The sequence below is a fragment of the Dasypus novemcinctus genome, chromosome 5 (genome assembly GCF_030445035.2).
Source record: "Dasypus novemcinctus isolate mDasNov1 chromosome 5, mDasNov1.1.hap2, whole genome shotgun sequence".
In the NCBI taxonomy this organism is placed as follows: Eukaryota; Metazoa; Chordata; class Mammalia; order Cingulata; family Dasypodidae; genus Dasypus; species Dasypus novemcinctus.
The window spans coordinates 70,796,837-70,818,438 of record NC_080677.1 but is presented as its reverse complement, the minus strand read 5'-3'; positions in this window follow the sequence as shown (position 1 = coordinate 70,818,438).

Genomic DNA, 21,602 nt, shown 5'->3' with positions numbered 1-21,602 from the left:
AACCTTTTCCCTTCCACAGCAATAATCTTTTAACTTATTCATATCATATTTCCTGAAACTGATGTACAGATTCCAAAACTATAGTTTTCAAACAAGGTAACATTTGTGCTTCAAAAGTCTCTTTCAAGAAGTGGTTTACATGCTCCATGACATGTTCCACGTATATGCTCATTTGCTCTTGAGTCCCCCCTGTGCATAGTGCTCCTTGCATTGTATGATGATGGTGTACATGCTTTTCTATTTCCTCTACTAGACTATGAATAACTTAAGGTAAAGGACGTGTAGTAATCATTGTTATACCATCTAGCATATAGTAGATAGTAAATATTTGTTGAGAGAATGAATAATCCAATTTAAGAGGTTTTATTATCTTAATATCTTTTTATTAAATCAACCTATTATTTCAGAGATCATCTATTTATATAATGATGTTGAATTTATTTGTTTTTTTAAAAATAATGAAATTTCTTTCTATTATCTCCTAATACTGGGAATGGATACCCTCCTTTCTGGGGTGAGCACTTAAAACATCAATTAAGTATGACCACATGTTTACCTTTCTCCTTCTTGAGACCTTAACAAAACTATGACTGAGGGATTTTTAAAATTTGGTTTAACTTTTTCTGATATTTATTCATGCAGTTTTAGGAGTGAGATGGTTTTACAGGAAATCTGACCAAAAAGCAGTTCTTCCTGACAGCCCTATTTCTTTCCCAGAGGCAGCCACTTTCAACTATTTTCTATTGCTTTTTTTTTCTCTCTTTATTTTTTTTGAAATGTTACATTAAAAAAATATAAGAGGTTTCCATATACCTCCTATCCCCCTCACCTCATTCCTCCCACATCAACAACCTATTTCATCATCGTGAGACATTCATTGCATTTGGTGAATACATTTTGGAGCACTGCTGCACCACATGGATAATGGTTTACACTGTAGTTTACACTCTCCCCCAGTCCACCCAGGGGGCCATGGCAGAACGTACAATGTCCAGCATCTGTCCCTGCAGTACCACTCCAGGACAACTCCAAGTCCTGAAAATGCCCCCACATCATCTACTGCTTTTTAACTTATCATTCCTTTAATTCAAGCAGATACTAAATCTTCTTCTTTATTTTTGCATTTCAAGCATTACTTATTGACTTTTCTACAATGGAAGAGGAAAATTTAGTTAATGTTCATAACTTCCCTCACACCCACTACACACTTGCACCCACCACCATGCAGCCATTACACACACCCAATACAAATATGCATTCTAGTGCACACATCATCCCAATGGAGTTGTAGCATGATTTTGGCTAGTTCAATATTTAGCTTTTACATTATTGTAATAATAAGTGGTTTTCACAGCTGAGCAAGATTTATAGTGTGATTTTTGTTTTCTTGCATGCAATGTTATCTTTCATGGAGTTAATAATTACCATGCTATTTTGATTTCATTTATTTGGTTTTCTTTGTGCTTGTCACTAGTATATAACCTGAGGAAAAAATTTGTTTTAAAAGATTTATTATTTATTTATTTCTCTCCCCTTCCTCCCCTGCCCCCCATTTTCTGCTCTCTGTATCCATTCGCTGTGTGTTCTTCTGTGACCGCTTCTATCCTTATCAGCAGCACCGGGAATCTGTGTTTCTTTTGGTTGCGTCATCTTGTTGTGTCATTTCTCCGTGTGTGCAATGCCATTCCTGGACAGGCTGCACTTTCTCTCGTGCTGGGTGGCTCTCCTTATGGGGTGCACTCCTTGCACGTGGGGCTCCCCCACATGGGGGACACCGCTGTGTGGCATGACACTCCTTGCACACATCAGCACTGCGCATGGGCCAGCTCCACACGGGTCAAGGAGGCCTGGGGTTTGAACCGCGGACCTCCCATGTGGTAGGTGGATGCCCTATCCATTGGTCCAAGTCCACTTCCCAACCTGAGGAAAATTGATTTCCTCAATACATTCAAATCCAAAATTTGGAGTATCAATATCCCATATTAGAAAACATCTCTTCTGACATCAAATCACTTGCTCCAATCATCATGACCTGTTTTTTGTTCTTACATTTATTTATTTTTATGAATCCCATCTGCTTAACCTGGCCTGACCTGTTGAAGGCCATTTGGAACATTTGCATAATATCTTTTTTTTTAAAGATTTATTATTTATTTATTTCTCTCCCCTTCCCCCCCGCCCCCCATTGTCTGCTCTCTGTATCCATTTACTGTGTGTTCTTCTGTGACCACTTCTGTCCTTATCAGCGGCACAGGGAATCTGTGTTTCTTTTTGTTGCGTCATCTTCTTGTGTCAGCTCTCCGTGTGTGTGTGGCACCATTCCTGGGCAGGCTGCACTTTCTTTCATGCTGGGCAGTTCTCCTTACAGGGAGCACTCCTTGCACATGCAGCCCCCCTATGTGGTAGACACCCCTGCATGGCACGGCACTCCTTGCGCGCATCACTATCCATTGGGCCAAGTCCATTTCCCTGAATAATATCTTTATATGGATTATATGCTCAATTTTCTGAATTCCATGTCTTCATTCACTTGCTTTCTCCCTCATTTTGGCAGTGTATTTATTGTGGAGATTTTTTTGGCAAAAGACGCGTGGGCAGTCATGTTTTTGTCCTCTGAAAAAAAGCATTATACCTTCATATTTAATTAAAAGATTGACTAGGGGTAGAATTCTGGATTGAAATCACTATCCGTCAGAATTTTGAAGATGTCACCACATTGCCTTTTAACTTCCAGCATTGCTGTTGTAAAGCCTGAAGCCATTCTTATTTTTTGTATATGAATGCCTTTGTTTTTTCTTCTTTTCTCTCTGGGACCTTTTAAGATTATTTATTTCTCCCTATAGATCTGAATTTTCATAATATACTCATTTTCATCCATTGTCCTGCATTCTTGAACACTTTCAGCCTGGAAACTTACTAAGGATTTGAGAATTTTTTAAAACTGTGCTTTATGATTTTGTCTCTTCCTTTTTTGGTTTATTTTTGTGGAAATCTCTAGTAACTGTTGGACAACCTAGAAATATTCTCTAATTTTTAAGTGTTTTCTCTTAATTTCTCATCTTTCTGGCTTTTTTTCTTTTTGTTTGTCTTAAAATAGTTCTTATTCCTTATAATCCCATCCATTTATTAAATTTATTTCTGCTATAATAATTTTAATTTCTAAAACCATTTTATTCCCTGAATCATCCTTTATTATATAATCTTGTTTTGATTTCATGGATGTAATATATTCTTTTTCACTTTGTTACTATTAAGAGTTTTATTTCTGCGTTTTGTTTTGTTTTAAGGTTTTCTTTCTCTTTCTTTCCACTTTTTTTAATCTTTCTCTTTTTGCTTTGGGTTTTTATTTTATGCTGTGTAATTTTCTGAAATGTTTAGTGTTCTTTGGTTACCTACTCATAACTAACATCGTGTTTTAGGATGCTGATTGGAAGCTTTGTATGCATGGTTGGATTTGTCAAATATAGGCTTCATTGTAAAGTGATATGAGATTCTTTTGGGGGGTATCTTTAAATGCCAATATCTTTAAATGCTTTCTGTTAGATTTCCTAAGGATAATTTTCAAACCTCTTGCTTAGAGTGTGTAAGCCTAGCTACCAAGACTCCAGGAACCAAGAGATGGATAAAGTTGAGAGATTCTTAACATTCAGGTGGCTGGATTTTACTTTATTCAGAATAAGATTCCTACCCTCATGTGACTAGTAACCTACTTGTCAGAACCTTATGAAATACTTTATCTGGAAGATAACTCTTTAGTCTTCTGCTGAAGCAAACTAAAGGTAGTTGTTTCAGTGCACTCTATGTACGAGGAAATCTGTTTCTTAAAAAGATTTTTAAACAGTCCTTCCCATGTCATTCTTATCTCAGTCTCCATTTCTGGAAGTACATGGTGCTATCAGTTTTCTGTCTCTCTTTGGCAACTTTGAGGTACAAACAGGCTGTTTCTTCTCGTGGTTGCCTTAGAACTTCTCTATACTAGGTACTACCACTTTGTCACAAGCTAACATTCATTTGGGTAAGACATTACTGACTATTTAATACCTATTACCTATAACTTCCTCACAAGTAACAGAACCTAGATATTACTGAAGCTAGACAACAAAGAAAAGGGAAAGGGAATATCAACTGATGAGATAGGTAAACCAATTTTGAAAGTTGGAATGTAGGTAGATGAGTTATAGAAGTACTGAGAAAGCCATAATCAAATTTAAAAGTTTGCAAGTAGACTAGCTTCCCACTCACTCCAAATCCACAGTGCCTAACAGAATCATGGTGAAAGATTGAAAGATTCTTTACTGGAGAAAAAAAAGACTAAATGTTAGAAGAACTACATTGATTAGAAATGTGATTAAACTATTTAAAATGAAAGAGAAAGACTAAAACAGGCTTAAAATGTACAGAGTTCCTATTTGAAATAAAGGAAATATATTGGTAATGGATGGTAGTGATAGTAGCACAACATTGTGGACATAATTAGCATTACTGAAATGTTAGATTGTATATTTGGTAATAGAATAAAATTTTTAAAAAAATCCTTGGAAATATACTACACAAACAGTAAGTCCTAAGTTAAACCATGGAATATATAGTTAATGGGTACAATTATGAAATTATGCTTTCATCAATTGTAACAATTGTTCCACACTGATATAAGGTGTTAATAATAGGGTGGCTTATGGGAATCCTGTATTTTATGTATAATTGTTCCATGAACACACAACTTCTCTAATAAAGAAAAAAATTTAGAGAAAATAAGAACCTTAAAGAAAGATTATATAGAGAATAGAAACTCTAAATCAAAAGCAAAAAAATACCAACAAAATTAAATAGCACTCCATTTAACACTCTCAAAAATTTGAAGAGGATATACTCACAAACATAATGAAATAATATAGAACCCATCCAAAAAAGAAAACCAAAAGCATTCTTGAAGATAAGAATAAAGCAGAGAAATTGAATATTCAAAAGAACAAAGTATGTAAAACAATATTACCAGTACAAATATCGGATAAAGAGCTCATATCCAAAATGTAAAAACATTTCTTAACAAAAATAACAGTAAAAAATATAAAGTGTGCAAAATGATTGAACAATCATTTCTCAAAGTCACTTCTAATTGGCTAACTAAATGGCTATCTAACATGTCAAAAGCTGTTCAACATTATTACTTATCAGAGAAAAAAAAGTTAAATCAACATGGATGAAACATATGTAAGAGATATTAAATAGCATGTGCTGATAAAGATGAAAAGCAACTGAAATTCTTATCTAGTGCTGGTGTGAGTAGGAATAGGTACAACCATTTTAGAGAATGGTTTAGGGATTTCTACTAAAGCTGAACATACGTATACGCTATGATTCAGCAATCCCACTCACTGTATACCCAACAGAAATGTATATATATATGTTCATAGCAGCATTATTTGGACAATTCAAAACCATAAACTACACAAAGTCCAACATTAGTTGAATGGATAAATTATGTTATATTTCCACAACAGCCTACCATCTAGCAATGAGAATGAATGACCTACAAATATAATACGGGTGAATCTTACAAACATAATGCTGAACACAAGATGCCCAAACAAGAAAAAATACATATTGTGTAATTCCATTTATCTAAGTACAAATTAAGTGAAACTAATCTGTTATTAGGAGTCAGGATAATGGCTACCCTCAGGAGGAACACAGGGACTGGATGAGAGCATAGGTGGGCCTTCTGGGGAACTACTAAAGTTCTGTTTTGTTGTTGTTTTGGGTGCTGGTACCTTAGGTGAGTTCAGTGGTAAAAAGTTTTTGTACTCCTAGGCAAAGACTCTCTAATATCTGTTGTAACAAGTAGTCAGTTTTGAACTTTTTCAATTGATCAACAACAACTGGCTTCAGTGAATATGCTTTGACAAGCCAACCAACCAGTGACAGGCCCTCGCTTCTGAAAGTCAGCTAAGCAAGAGTGGGCTCTGCAGCAAGAATAACTCTAAGTGCCTACCGTACAAAAAACAGGTAATGGGGACCCATTTAGCCTCTCAAAGTGTGAAATACCTGAATTTCACACTGTCCCCAAACATTATAGAATATCAGCAGTGGACTCTACTCAGTGACTTTGTGCCTGGCTAGCATAACTCTCCTTCATAAAATAAGCAATAAATTCAGTCATATCTTATTTTAGATATTGAGTCGTAGTCTTTTAATCCTTTGCATCAGTTTATGAAAATTCATACTTAACGACAGTTGCACTTTTCTGTATCTACATTAGATGACAATAAAATATCTTAAAAATTTCAAGAGGACTTCTACTTCGGACTGAGATGAAAGAATGGGGACCAGATTTATCCTATTATGTGAAATAACAAAAATCAGATAAAAATATGAATCAATAGTTTACAAGACACTGAACTTTAGTCAATTGAAGGACTTTGAGCCCTGAGAGAAGAGAAACAAGTAAACTGAGTCTTTGGATTGCCCCAGGTTATTGTATCAAGAGTTCCCAGACCTTGGAAATGGAAGGAGGAACCAGGTGGAGCCTGATGAGTTGAGGAACAAGAACTGAGTATCTGGGAAGACCAAGATTTTTGATAGAGGTGGTGTCCAGGGATCTCTGTTTTACACAAGCACTCAGAGAATTCTGATGTTTGCGATTCAGGAACCACAATATGAGACAGGAAAACTGTTCTACTTGATCTATAAACAGGAATGTTGTATTCAAATTTTACCTAGTAACTTGTAGACTGATTACAGTTTTGTTTTTTGCAAGTTGCTTCAATTTCTTTTTTGTAAAAATGGGAATAATAACAGTATTTACTTCCTGGAGTTGCTTAAGAGTAGATGAATTAATGGATATAAAACTCATAAAATAAAGCTTGATATATAAAATTCTTCCAATGCCATCTACTACTTTTAAAAAATCCATAACCAGGGTAGCAATCAGAGTATGACACAACCTCCATGGCGGAATAGAAACCAGGGTTATTAACGGGGCATGAGAGAGATTGTTACCCAAGATCCTCACAGTCTAGTCTGAAAGACTAAAATTATCTGAGGCCATCAGGTTATATAGACCTATAACTGGGATAATAGTTCCACATTAGTGGTGAAGTGACAAAATAACTTGCTAAAATAGTTCGTTTATGATTTACTCTCTAAATCCTCCATGGAAACAATATAAATAATGATGTCCCAAGTTTAGATCTTTTCTGGAATGGCATCTGAAATGATATGTTTAGTATTCGTTTTTTCTTAAAAGTGTAACCTCAATATTCTGACCATATTTAGGAGAATTTAATTACTTGCCTTTGTTTAGAAAAGACGATGATTTTAAAAAACAACAAAAAGGGAGTGGATGTAGCTCAAGTGATTGAGTGCCTGCTTCCCATGTACGAGGTCCTGGATTCAATCCCCAGTACCTCCTAAAAGAGCAAATACACACACAAAAAACTGCTAGTTCTTTTCTGCTCACTTTTAGTGTGACAAAAACATTGGGGGGGGGTGCGGCGGACTTGGTCCAGTGGTTAGGGCGTCTGTCTACCACATGGGAGGTCCGCGGTTCAAACCCCAGTCCTCCTTGACCCATGTAGAGCCTGCCTATGCACAGTGCTGATGTGCAAGGAGTGCCGTGCCATGCAGGGGTGCCCCCCATGTAGCGGAGCCCCATGTGCAAGGAGTGTGCCCCAAGAGAGAGCCGCCCAGCGCGAAAGAAAGTGCAGCCTGCCCAGGAATGGCGCCGCACACACGGAGAGCTGACACAACAAGATGACGCAACAAAAAAGAGACACAGATTCCTGTGACGCTGACAACAGAAGTGGACAAAGAAGACGCAGCAAATAGACACAGAGAACAGACAACCAGGGTTGGGGGGGGTGGTGGGAAGGGGAGAGAAATAAATAAATAAATCTTAAAAAAAAAAAAGCATTGGGGGGATTTGGGAGAGTAACAGTTGGATTATACAACCATATTCACATATGCTTCTGACTAAAAACCTTGGAACCTTATGAACTTCTTTCTGAAAGCTCAGTGGAGAGAACTTATTAGTTGGCAAGAAAAGACCAAATGTTGTACTTGTTTGGGTTTCTAAGTGAATTACAAAATTACAAAGGTTTTGCTAATTTCTTTAATAAAATTTCAAACAGTACATTGGATTGAATTTTTTAGATCAAAAATTCTTAACAAGGGTTCTGTGAGCCTAAATTGAGATTAAAAACAACAACAACATTCTTGTGGGGATGTGCTGGTATGGCTGTGCTGTATTTATTAAATAATACATAGTTTAATGTGGACTTAGTAAGGGGTCTCTGTTTTTCACCTGACTGACAGAGAGGGCTGTGGAACAAAAAAGGTTAAGAACCCTCTGTTTTAGACAAATGGAATTTTATCATGAGGTTTCTCAGGAATTATGACAGAGTCTATATTAATCTAAAGAACAGACCCAAGCATGGAGCCAGGATAGACTTTCATCTCTTCCCAGGAGACAGGCAGATGGCTAGGATAGTGCTTCTCTCAAGTTTTGCACTGTGGGTATATAAGAACATGCAGACACAGAATTCTGGCATCGCATTGTATGTTTTTTTCCAAACTTTATTTCAAATTAAAAAAGCAACAACAGATAAAGGCAGCATTCTCTTGAGGCATACAAAAGAAGTAGGAAAACTAGTGAAAAGATTATTGTTGTGGCTTACTGCTGTATGTGACCCAGCAAAACATGTTCTTACTCAATCCATTCCTGTGGGTATGAATCCATTATAAGTGGGATCTGTTGATGAGGTTACTTCATCAAAACCTCATTACTTCATCAAAACCTTAATCAGGATGGGTCTTAATCCTATTGCTAGAGTCCTTTATAAGTAGAATAAAATCCAGACAGAGAGAAAGCTAAAGAGGTAGCAACCAGAAGCTGAACATCAACAGAACTTGGAAGAGATGGGAGAGGCAATGTACACAATGCCATGTGCATTGCCCTATGACAAAGGATCCCAGAATCCAAGATCCCCAGCAGCCAGCCCCAGAATGCCAGTCTTCAGGAAGAAAGCATTGTCTTGACTATGCCTTGATTTGGACTTTCTCTTAGCAAATACATTCTCATTGTTTAAGTCAAACCATTGCATGGTATTTGCATCTTAAGAAAATAAAACAACCACAAAACAAGAGCACCACAAAACTGCTGTTTAGGCCCAATTTGTCTGCAAATTTTTTGCAATATATATTGTTATATAAAACTAAAATGACAAGTTTGACTTTCATTTTCTATTTTCTCCTTTTTTATTTTGCATACTTTTTGAAATTATTCTTTTAATGGTTACCTCATTTTCAGATAACTCAGATATACAAACTATGGTAATTTGAAGCTTTTGTGGATCCCAGAAAATCCAGTCCTTAAATCCATTCCTATGCATGTAAACCTGTTGTAGGTGGGATCTTTTGATTAAATTACTTCAGGTAAGAGCCTTTGATTAGATTGTATGACCCAGGTTTGGCATTACTCCTCTTACTGGAGTCCTTTAAAAAGGGAAGACTAAAAAGCCACAGACACAGAAAAAAGCTGCAGAGACAGACAGCTCAGAAGCTGAGAAGAAGCCACTTTAGCCAGAAGCTGAAAGTAACAAGGCCCAGAGGAGAGGGAAGAAGTGAATGGATGCCTGCCAAGTGCCTCACTGCACACAGCTGCAGCTTAGGAAGTAAGCATCTATAATGATACCTTGATTTGGACACTTTCACAACCTCAGAACTATAAGCCTTTCGCCTAATAATCCCCTTTGTCAAAGCCAATCCATGTATGGTATGTAGCTCCCAGCAGCTTTTAACAAAATTGGTACTAGAAGAATGTGGTGCATGCTGCTATGCAAATACCAAAAATGTTGGTACAGTTTGCTAAATGGGGAAGGGGCAGAGTTTGGAAGAATTGTGAGATGCTTGATTGCTTTGAAGAGACTGTTGATAGAAATATGGACACTAAAGATACTTCTGATAAGGACTTAGAGAAATGATGAACATGTGATTGCAAGTGGGAAGGAAGGTGGCAGATAAGATGTAGCTCAGTGGTTGAGTGCCTACTTCCCATGTACAAGGTCCTGGGTTCAATCCCGGCTATCTCCTAAAAATATGTAGTAATAATAATAATAAAGGAGCAGAGAACTTGGCAAAATTGGCTCCTGATATTAGATGGAAGGCAGAATATGAAAGTGATATTTTGCCAAGGAGATTTCCAAACTAAATGTGGTTAAGTGCAGCTTGGCTTCTCCTTGCAGCTTATGGTAAAATGCAAGAGGAAAGGAATAAGCTGAGAACTGAACTCCTGGGCACAAAGAAACCAGAAACTGATGGTTTGGGATATTATAAGCTTTAAGAAAAGTGAGTTCCCAGAGAATAGTGCCCCATGTGAGGATTTAACTGAACTTGGACCCAACCAGTCATTTCAGTATAAGTTAGGATTGGAAATGCAGTTATACAGACAGTATCTGTGGAAGGTCAAACTGTCTGATGACTTGGAACCCTGTTTCCTGCGTGTGAAACCTATACTGTTTTTGCAAGATCTGTATGAATGGATCTACTTCCAGCATGGAAGTCCCATCAGAAGGAGAGGGGGAAGATGAGCAGACATCTGCCATGTGCCTCATCACCCACAGCTGCAACTCAGAGAGAAAGCGTCTCTGATGATGCCTTGATTTGAACACTTTTACAACCTCAGAATTGTAAGCTTTTAACCCAGTGAATTCCCATTTTAAGAGCCAATCAGTTTCTGATATATTGCTCCCAGCAGCATTTAACAAACTAAAACACATACATCAGATATATTTCAAACCTCACAATTTATAAATATAACTTTTTCTCATCTTCATTTTTCCTGATCTGAGGGAAGCTATTTAAAGTCTCTGAACTTGGCTTTACTCATCTATAAAATAGGAATAATTGTAATTTTCTTAAAGAACTATTATGAGAATTAATGAAAGTGTATGTAAAAAAATTACTACAGTATGGCACTGGAAAAACAGCAGACACCTGTGCTATTTACTCAATTTAATTTAATTTAATAGTACAGGGAATCCTTCTGAATAGCAGATCTTGACTTGGAGATAAACAACAGACGCTCCAAAATATTTAGAAGAATTTTGACTTCTTAGAATTCCTTGGAATTTCCTTTAAATTCAGGTGCAAATTTCCCCCTAATTTATAATTTTAACCTTAGATATTTTGTAGGCAACTTATTATTTATCATGATTGAATCAAAGTATTTTAGATCCAGAGAAGACAATTGGAAATCATGTAGCCCAACACATCTATTTTGTTGTCGGTTAAACTGAGACCCAGAGATATTTCATGTCTTATGAGGGGCTCCTATTTAGTCAGAGGAATAGCCAAGACTAGTCATTTATCTTGACCCCTTTTCTAATGTGTTTTCACTCTACAGGGTTGCCTCCACTTGCTGAATTCTGGCTTTTACTCTCCTAGGTGTCTTCTGATGCTAACATATGCTATCTACCATTGCAGGATATTCTAAATATTGTTAACAGTTTTGAAGATATTAAACTTAAATAACTATCTTATAAACAGAATTGAATACTAAGGAATGACAGGATAACATCAATGGCTTGTGCAGGGAATTCAGCATTGTCCGGCACTTCTTAGATATTATAAAATGGTTTATACTAATGCTATATATTTCCAAAATAAAAACTCAGATTACATTATGTAGGAGTATTTTGAGTATTCATTTTGTTGTTTCCTTCTTACACTAATATGTTATTCTCTTACAATAATAACTTAAACTCTTGCCCTAAGAGAAGCAGTTAGACAGGATTTGATTCATAAATAAGACTCACAGGACTGAAAATGAAAATGCTTACAAAAGTACATTTTGATAACAAATGTTTCACAACAATACAAGGTGTTGGTGGTGGGGTGATATATGGGAGCCTTGCATGTTGATATACATGTTTGTTTTGTCAGTTTACAACTTTTACTATACACTTATTGTTTTATATATGTGCATGTATGAATAATATACTTAAATAAAACTTTATTAAATAAATAAGGTATATTTTTGTGCAAGCAAGGAATACAGTATAACAATATCATTGTCCAATACATGCAAATTGGACTGCAGGGAAAGAATGGTTGGTACAGACTCATAGTGCTAAAGCTGCTAAAGAGCACCTAAATAGAATGCATTTTGCAGTTCAAAAATTTATGCAAAATTTAGGGGAGCGGCTATGGCTCAAACGATTGGACTCCTGTCTACCATATGGGAGGCCCAGAGTTTGGGTCCTTGTGCCTCCTGGTGAGGGCAAGCTGGCTCATGCAGAAAGCTGTCCCACACAGAGTGCTGACCCATGCAGGAGTGCTGGCCTACATGGGGACCTGGCCCACGTAGCAGTGCTAGCCTGTGCGGCAAGCTGGCCTGAGTGGAGAGCCTGGTGCAGCAAGATGATGCAACAAAAAGAGACATAGAGGAGAGACAATAAGAGACACAGCAGACCAGGGAGATGACATGGCACAAGAGATTGAACACCTCTCTCCCACCCCAGAAGGTCCCAGGATCAGTTCCCAGTGCCGCCTAAAGAGAAGACAAGCAGACACAGAAGAACACACAGGGAATGGACACAGAGAGCAGACAACAGGGGGCAGAGGTGGGGGATAAATAAATAAATAGATCTTTACAAAAATTTTATGCAAAATGTAGAAATCCATAATTGAATACCCTGAACTTTCACTGTGAGCATTCCTGGTCATTTCTCCTAGGATACCTCAGACTCTACTGGAAGTAATATGCCTGATAACCTGTCTTTATGTTCACTTGGAAACTCACAATATCTACTTTAATTGCAAGGCCTGTTTTGTCAGTGGCATGATATTATTCTAGTTGGTTTTCTCTCCCTGAACTCTTGGAATAAGAGTTGAAGTGTCCTATTTGAACTAGGACATCTTTTTCTTCCTAAAAAGCAAACTCCATCTGATAATTGCTCCTAGCCTAGATCCTCATTCTCTAAAGCACTTTCATTTTGAACAGGCTATTTGATACAACAGATATTATGTTGGCATTATGTATTAACCACTTAAGAACAATTAGGAAATAAGTTTGAGACTAAAAATGTTGAATTCCCCAGGCCAAGGTCACGTAAGTAGTAGTTACTACTAACAATTCCCAACTACCACAACAAATCATTGGCTTTTCATTCTCAGAAATATAGACCCACCAAATTATACCCAATTTTTTCCCTTTGTCTGTGACTCAAGAAAAATCTTCCCCCACCATATAGCTCTCCACCCACAATAACGGCAAATTTATAGTTTTAGTCATATTATTATGAAGCTGGTACATGCAATGAATAACTTACTGTCATTAAACTTTCATGATTACAAATGGTCACACAATATTTATTCAAATTGTTATTAATCCATGTTCTCCATATTCAACTGGGTACATATTCTTATAAGTTGCTTTCTAATACAGTCCTTGATAAGAGTTATGTTCTGTGAAACCAGAACCAAAAGACACAGCCATGTTAGTATCATTCCATAATCAGAACTTTCATCTCTTCATCAATTGTGAGTCTATCAAACACTTCCAGAAGTATTTTTACCTGCCATCATACAGTTCATTTCTTGGTTTTTTAGAATAAGGGGAAGTTTTAGCAAGCAAAGTCCTTCACCCTGAGGTACTTCTTCTGAATCTAAGCTAAGAAAGCAAATTATTCTCTTGTTCTAAGCCTTCCTCAGGCTTATGTTAGATTCACTATTTTGTAATACCCATTACAAACACCCTTCCCTTCAGCAACAGTCACCCCTTTTTCTATATATCAATTTATATCCAAACATTTATCCCTGAGGTAGGTCCCTGGGGGTCAGCCAATGGCTATTCCAGGTTGCTGGTAGCAAGATGTGTTATCTCAGGGCTTCCATTTCAATCCATTCCTAATTGTAGGGGGTTGGATGGGATATGTCCAATAAATGGAACAATCCATTCCACCCAGAAACAAAGTATTTGCAACAGTCAGGCCCCACTTGGCAATATGTGAGTAAGGGATAAATCATCCCATAAATCCCTTTGATATTCTCACAGTTAGGTCCACTTATCAGACATTGCAATTTGTCTTGAAATTTTACCAGTCTCTGAGACCCTTAGTTGAAACCCCAGTCAGGGACAGCTTGGTCCAGCAATGAAAAAAGAAAACTGCAGTGAAGTATGGAAGATTTGTATGTCAGTTCCTATGTCTCCTCCACCCCTTTATATTCCCCAATTCCACCACAAAAGTGTAATAATTTATCTAATGGATACCCACCTTTAGTGCCCTTAAGTTAATTTTTGAAACGGAATACAGCCCTTCAGTCCTATGTAACTCCCCATCTTTTTAAGAAGGTGTTTTAATTGCCCATTCCAATTTTCTATTAACTCATTACTTTTAAAGGCACTAGGAAACATTTAAAAAATCCATGTAATGTGATATTTCTTCACACATTTGTGCATCATATAAACAGTGAAATGAGTGCCTTAATCTGATTAAATATAACTAAGAGGTCAAACTAGCATAATTTTTAAATTTAATTCCTTTCATAGCATTTGTAGCTATGTACCTCAGTCATTGGGTATGCAGAGCCAAGCCTAGAACATGTATTAAGTCCTGTAAGTATCCATTTATGTCCCTGAAAGCAACAGATAACTTGTCAATGTAATCTATTTGCCAGGTATATGGTAACCTACCATAGGAATATGTCCCAGAGTGAACCGCAAATGCTGTCTTTCCTGTTTGGAAACAGGGTAATTTTTATTAATGGTTTGAACATTTGTAGGAGTCAGTGATACAATTTTGCTGTTCATCCGGCTCATGCCTTGATTTCCTCCATGTGCACACCTTTCGTGGGCCTGCATTTTCACTTTAAGAGATAGAATTAGGACACAAATTTTTTCGTTCAATTATCTTCACAACTTGGCAAAAGATTTCTTTGGTGAACATCATCATGCCCTATTTAATTTGCCCTCAAACTTTCTAGAGATTTCCAAAGAGAAATATGGGGTTCCTTTTATTATTCAATTATCTATGGGCCATTTGCCATACCATGTTGATATTCCATTGGTAGTATGAAGTTGTTATACACCTGAATAGACAGGCTGTTTTTGTTTGTTTGTTTGTTTGTTTTAATTATTTATTTATTTTTAAAAATTACATTAAAAAAATATGAGGTCCCATTCAACCCCACCGCCCCCACCCCCCACTCCCCCCACACTCTCTCCCATCATCGTGACACATCCATTGCACCTGGTAAGTACATCTCTGAGTATCACTGCACCCTTAGTCAATGGTCCACATCATGGCCCACACTCTCCCACGTTCCATCCAGTGGGCCCTGGGGGGATCTACAATGTCCCGTAATTGTCCATGAAGCACTACCCAGGACATCTCCTTGTCCCGAAAACGCCTCCACATCTCATCTCTTCCTCCCATTCCCCAAACCCAGCAGCCACTATGGCTACCCTTCCCACACCCATTCCACATTTTCTCTGTGGACATTGGATTGGTTGTGTCCATTGCACATCTATGTCAAGTGGGGGCTTAGATTCCACATGGATACTGGATGCACTCCTCCTGCTTTCAGTTGTAGACACTCTAGGCTCCATGGTGTGGTGGTTGACCTTCTTCAACTCGATGTTAGCTGAGTAGACTGGCTGTTGTGTCCAATTCTTTTATCACTGTCAGTAATACAGCCTGTAATCATGGAAGCAATGAGTTCCTACTATGAGTTCCTTAGAATATGTTCTTATTTATATTTCCATCATATGCTGAAGCCTCTTTGATTGCCCTCCTTCTTTTCATGCTTTTCTCACATGATGGGTATTTCAGGTCTTAACTATCACATACTTCAGTTATGGCTCTCTCAGTAAGTGCTGATAACAAACAGTATCTCTTTCAAAGGCAGTATATTTAATAGCTAGTATATGGGCCCCAAAGCCCAGAGATTGCTGTTGAGTGGTGAGCATAAGCTTTTTCCAGAGACTCTAATTAGCATTTGTAGAGGTGTCTGGCACTTTCTAACATTATTTCAGTATTAGGATCATATGACCCTAAGGTATAGCCCTATGGTTTATTTTCTTAGTAAGGTCACTGTTAGCTTGATCCTTAGTTACAGAGATAATTATAGTATCAATATAATGTAGTAGACAACATTGTCCATTTGTATTAGACTAGGTCCTGCATTACTAGATTGTGGCACTATTCAGGAGAATTCAAATATCTTTGAGGTAAACAATAAATGTATGTTGAAGACTGTTCCACCTAATTGCTAGTATTGATGGCTCTCCCTAGTCACTGATATTGAAATAAATGCCTAGGCAATGCTGTATATTGTGTTCTACATATAATACACCTAAAAGACTTCTCTACTTGCTGTCTTTTCACCCACAAATGTTTCAAGTTCCCCAGCAAGGATTGTGTCAAGATATTCTGCCTTTCATGTCAATCTTCTTCCATTACCACCTTAATATTAAAAGTTGTAATTTTATATTTAATGTTTGAGATTCAGCTGAATCTTTCCCTCTTTGAAATTCCTCTGAGCATGGGATAAGTCAAACATTAACTACTTTGGGATTTTTATATCCTGGAGTGTTTGTAGAGTGAGATTTGGGGTCTTTCCTGGCCCTATAAACTTCTATCAATGCTTCAGTCAACACTTGTATTAGTCAGTGAAAGGGGTGCTGATACAAAGTACCAGAAACCTGTTGGCTTTTATAAAGGGTTTTTATTTGGGGTGGAAGCTTATAGCCACAAGGCCATAAAGGATAAGTTACTTGCAGCATCAAAGTGTGTTGCCACTTGATGGAGCAAGGTGGCTACCGATCTCCATGAGGATTCAGCCTTCATCTTCCTCATAAGGCTTGATGGTCCCAGCTCTTTCTGATCTCAGCGGTAGGCTAGCATAAGGCTTGTCTCTCTCCCCAGGACTTGTTCCTCTCAGGGTTTTCTCAGCTGTTCAGGGCTGTGGTCTCTTTAACTGCAAACTATCATGCGAACAGCTCAGCTCTCTCACCAGAGCTCCAGTGACCAAAACTAAGCTCTGTGCTCTCCTTCTCCCTGTATTTACTTCTCTGTCTTTGATCAAGTATCCATTTTTTATAGCCCACAGCTGTAGGCTAGCTGTAGGTGATTACTCTAAGTTGCCCTAATGACATGATCAAATAAAAGCTCTAATCTTGATTTAATAAAGTAAAAGTGAAACCTCTGAGTCTAATATAATCTAATACACCCAGATGAACAGACCAGTTTACAATTATAAGCCAATATCTATTTTTGGAATTCTTAAACAATACCAACTGCCACAACACTCTATCAAGTTCCTCCTTTTTCATGCCTGTTTTATATAGCTATCCAAAGACTTCTGATTTGTTAGGACTGAATTGTTGTCCCTATTCTTTTTTTAAATTTCATTTCTTTTTTAAAGCCTTAAATTTTTATTATCTTGAAGTCTTTTTTGAGGTATCTGGGATAAAAATTCTGAAAATGCCTCTTTATATCCTCTTCGTGTGCCAGAACAAAGTGCCCATGCTGTTGGGGCCCACTTTATCACAGTATCATCATGTCCTGTGTGAAGGGCATCCCATTAGGGAGCTTGTTTTAGTGTTATACAGCTAGTTCAATATTGCCTGCATCCATAGCAATACTGTGGTTTTAATAGGTGGTGATTATCTACATGGCAAGGGAGGGGCAAGACAACTGCCCTTCTCTGGCTGTGTTTGATAGACTCCTTCCTTAATCCGTCCTTATAAACTAAAGGAATCTCTGTGACTCTCCCATTCCACAAAGAGAGCAGCCAACTGAGGATCAAAGCTGAGTCCAAACGTCTCTCTTCACTGGTGGTAGACAAAGCCAGAGACAAATGCTCTTGATCTAAAATTCTCAGGATCCATTTTAGTAAGAGTTCATCAGTGAGCTACTTGTAATGATCTTTAAAATGTTTGATTCCTTCACTCTATTACCCTTCACTTTCATGTGTTTTTTTTTTCACTTCTATCATCAACACCCCCACTTCAACTATCATTTTTTAAAATAAAATTATATCGAAGTATATCATTCATACATGAACATACATAAACAATAAATTTGTAGTAAAATTTGTGAATTTACAAAACAAACATGCATATCATCATAAAAGTTTCCCCATATAGCTCCCTACCACCAACACCTTCCATTGTTGTGAAACATTTATTACAAACTATGGAAGGGCATTGTCAAAATATTTATATACTTATAGTAATATTTAACCAATATCTTACATTTGGTGTATATTCCCCCAACCCACCCAATTATTAATACCCAATTTTATAATAGTATTACGTATTTGTTACTGTTCAGGAGAAAAATCCTCATCTTTGTCCTGTTAACCAAAGTTCATCATCCACCACTGGATTCCCTGTGTTATAGAGTCCCATGCTTTGTACAATCCATTCACAGTGTACGCTCAGTGGCATTCATTTTCATCACAGAGTTGTGCTGACTTCACCTCAGACAATTTTAGAACATTTTCATTATTCCAAAAGGAAAAATTCCATAACCACTTTTAGCCCTATTATTGTTCCTTAGTATTGAAAAAATATCTTCTTGCCATTGTTGCAAAATATTATAATATTACAGTTAACCATCATCCATAAGTTACATTGTTTGTAATTTTCCCATGTTTCACCATATTCTTAGCACTTCATAAAAGAAGAGCATTCTTATATTTTATACTATTAACCACAATCTTCATCAACCACAGATATTACTGTTATACATACCCTATTCTCTACTTTCCTTTTAATTGATATTTACTTCCACATATTATCCCTTTCAGCTACAATCACATTTGTAAACCAGCAGTGTTATTTAGACTCATTATAATGTATTACTTTGAGCTCTATTCATTTCCACACTTTTACAGTTAATAATAATGCTACATATATTAACCATCATCTCCCATTCTCAACCCACATTCTATTTCCTAAAAGCCTATATTCTAGAGTTTACCACTGTGAGTTTACTCATTATATTGTAGTTCATATTAATGAGACCATACAATAGTTGTCCTTTTGTGCCTGGCTTTATTTCACTCAACATGATATTCTCTAGGTTCATCCATGTTGTCATATGTATCCAAATTTCATTTCTTCTTACAACTGAATAGTATTCGATTGTGTGTGTATAACACATTTTATCTTTTCATTGGTTGATGGACACTTGGGCTGGTTCCATATTTTAGAAACTGTAAATAATGCTGCTAGGAACATCAATGTGCAAATGACAATTTGTGTCCTTGCTTTCAGATCTTCTGAATATGTCCAAAACTGGTGGGGGCAGATTCCAGGGGCCTGTGGGAAGAAGTGGGGGGAAAGGGCGGATGGAGGCAGGAGACGAGAAGAATGGAGGCAAGACAGGATTCTGATCAAGCCTCATTTATTGGGGGTAGAACATGGGGATATATAGAGAGGGAAGGGAACGTGTACGTAGGTGAGAGGCTGGTCTTGTGGGTGGCAGACGTCCAAGGAGGGGATTGGCTGAAAGTTTGTGCTGGGTCTGCAGAGTTTTGTGCCTTGCGCCTGCGTATTGCTGTGGTCACCTGAGTAGTGGCGGGAGGGGGAGAACAAAGAAACAGGGAGGAGAAGAATAAGGAAATGACAGGACAGATTTGTGAACTCTGCCATGTTGTGAGATCCGCCATGTTGTGGGAGGCTGTAGATAGGTCTCACAACGGGTGGCTCCCTACATGAATATATCCTGGTAATGGGATTGTTGGATCATATGGCAGTTCTATGTTCAGCTTCCTGAGACAGCCAAACTGTCTTCCACAAAGGCTGCACCATTCTACATTCCCGCCAACAGTGTTCCTGTTTCTCCACACCTTTCCAGCACTTGTAGATTTTTAAAATAACAGTCATTCTATAAGGTGTGAAATGGTATCTCATGATAGTTTTGACCTGCATTTCCCTAATAGATAGTGGTGTTGAGAATTTTTTCATGTGCTTTTGGCCATTTGTGTTTTTTCTTTGGAGAAGTATCTATTCAAGTCTTTTACCCATTTTTTAATTAGGTTGCTTGTCTTTTTTATTATTGGGTTGTATGATCTCTTTATATAACATGGATATCAAATCCTTATTTGGATATGTGTTTTCCAAATATTTTCTCCCATTTAAATGGCTGCCTTTTCATTTTCTTGGCAAAGTCTTTTGAAGACAAAAGTGTTGAATTTTGTGGCAGTCCCATTTGTCTACTTTTTTCTTTTGTTGCTCACACTTAGGGTATAAGGTTTAAGAAACTACCGCCTATCACAGGATCTTGAAGATGGTATCCTACATTTTCTTCAAGGAGTTTTATGAGCTTACTTTTGCTTTGGCTAATACTGAAAGAAGTAACCATTAAATTAAATTTTAGTCCATCTGCTGTACTTTTTCAGTTCCCTTCTAATCCATTTTGATAGCGCCTCTTGTTCATGTTCTATCATTTCTAGTTTTCACTAGAAAGCTTTATTATCAGCAAATGGTTCCTAAATCTTCATTAGACAGCCATCAGCATTGACAGTTCATGTTCATCAACTTTATTAGAATCATCCTTTTTATTTCTAGGTAATAGTTTAGTCATATTTTTAGTTAACAATGAGTATATGTTCTTGTAATTAATCTCACTTTTGACACCAACAACAGTAACTAAATAGAATTCAATTGTTAAAGATGACTCAATACACAGCATGATGATGTTTACAAATCTACTGTTTAGTATAAGAAAAGGATATAATACAGCAACAGTGTTAAAGTAAGGATATTCATTGCAGTCAATGGCTACCTCTCAGCAAGGATTCTAGAGAGTTCAGGTGTAAGTTCCAACTGTCTTCCTTATGTAAAAGCCACACTGGACACTCTTTCTCCCTTAGATCAGGAATCACTTGCCTGTGTAGAGATGACCTCAGAACTAGAGTGCTCAAATGGAGTCTCATCTGAGGTTTTTTATAACCTGCTGGACATGTAGGCATATTCTTCCTCTGTTACCAGCCATAATGGCAGAGCCCTCAAGAAATATCACTGAGATAGTGCAAATCATCAATCTCACTGTTATCAATAAACAATACAGACAAGGTGTTATAAACTTCCCCCCAAAATATTCTTTCCCATAATTGAAAATCAGAATTATAATCTATGTTTTATATTTTGACCAGGGGTCAGAGCCTGGTAAATTTTTTTATTTCCATAAAACATCTCAGGCTAATTTTAATTATTCTAAAATTAACCCCTAAAGTTTAACTCACATGTTAATATTTTCCTCTAATATCTCATTCTAATAACCATTAACCAAGGTATTACATTACCTTGCAAATATTCTTGGTATAACAGTTTAGTGAGAAGCTTAACTGACAACAATGCATATTTGGCAACAGTAATTTAGATTTTGGTATATATTTTAAAAATTAAATGCTTTCTTCACTTTTTGATGCCCATTTCTAATTGTATGAGTCTTTATCACCTCACTCATTATGGATAAATATATAGAAAGTTTTTCCATTATACTTCATCAATACAGCACAACCAATTCTGTTTTAAGTTGCTCTAATGTTGGGAGCTCTATTCTCTATCTTTTTGGGAGCTATAGCTACTT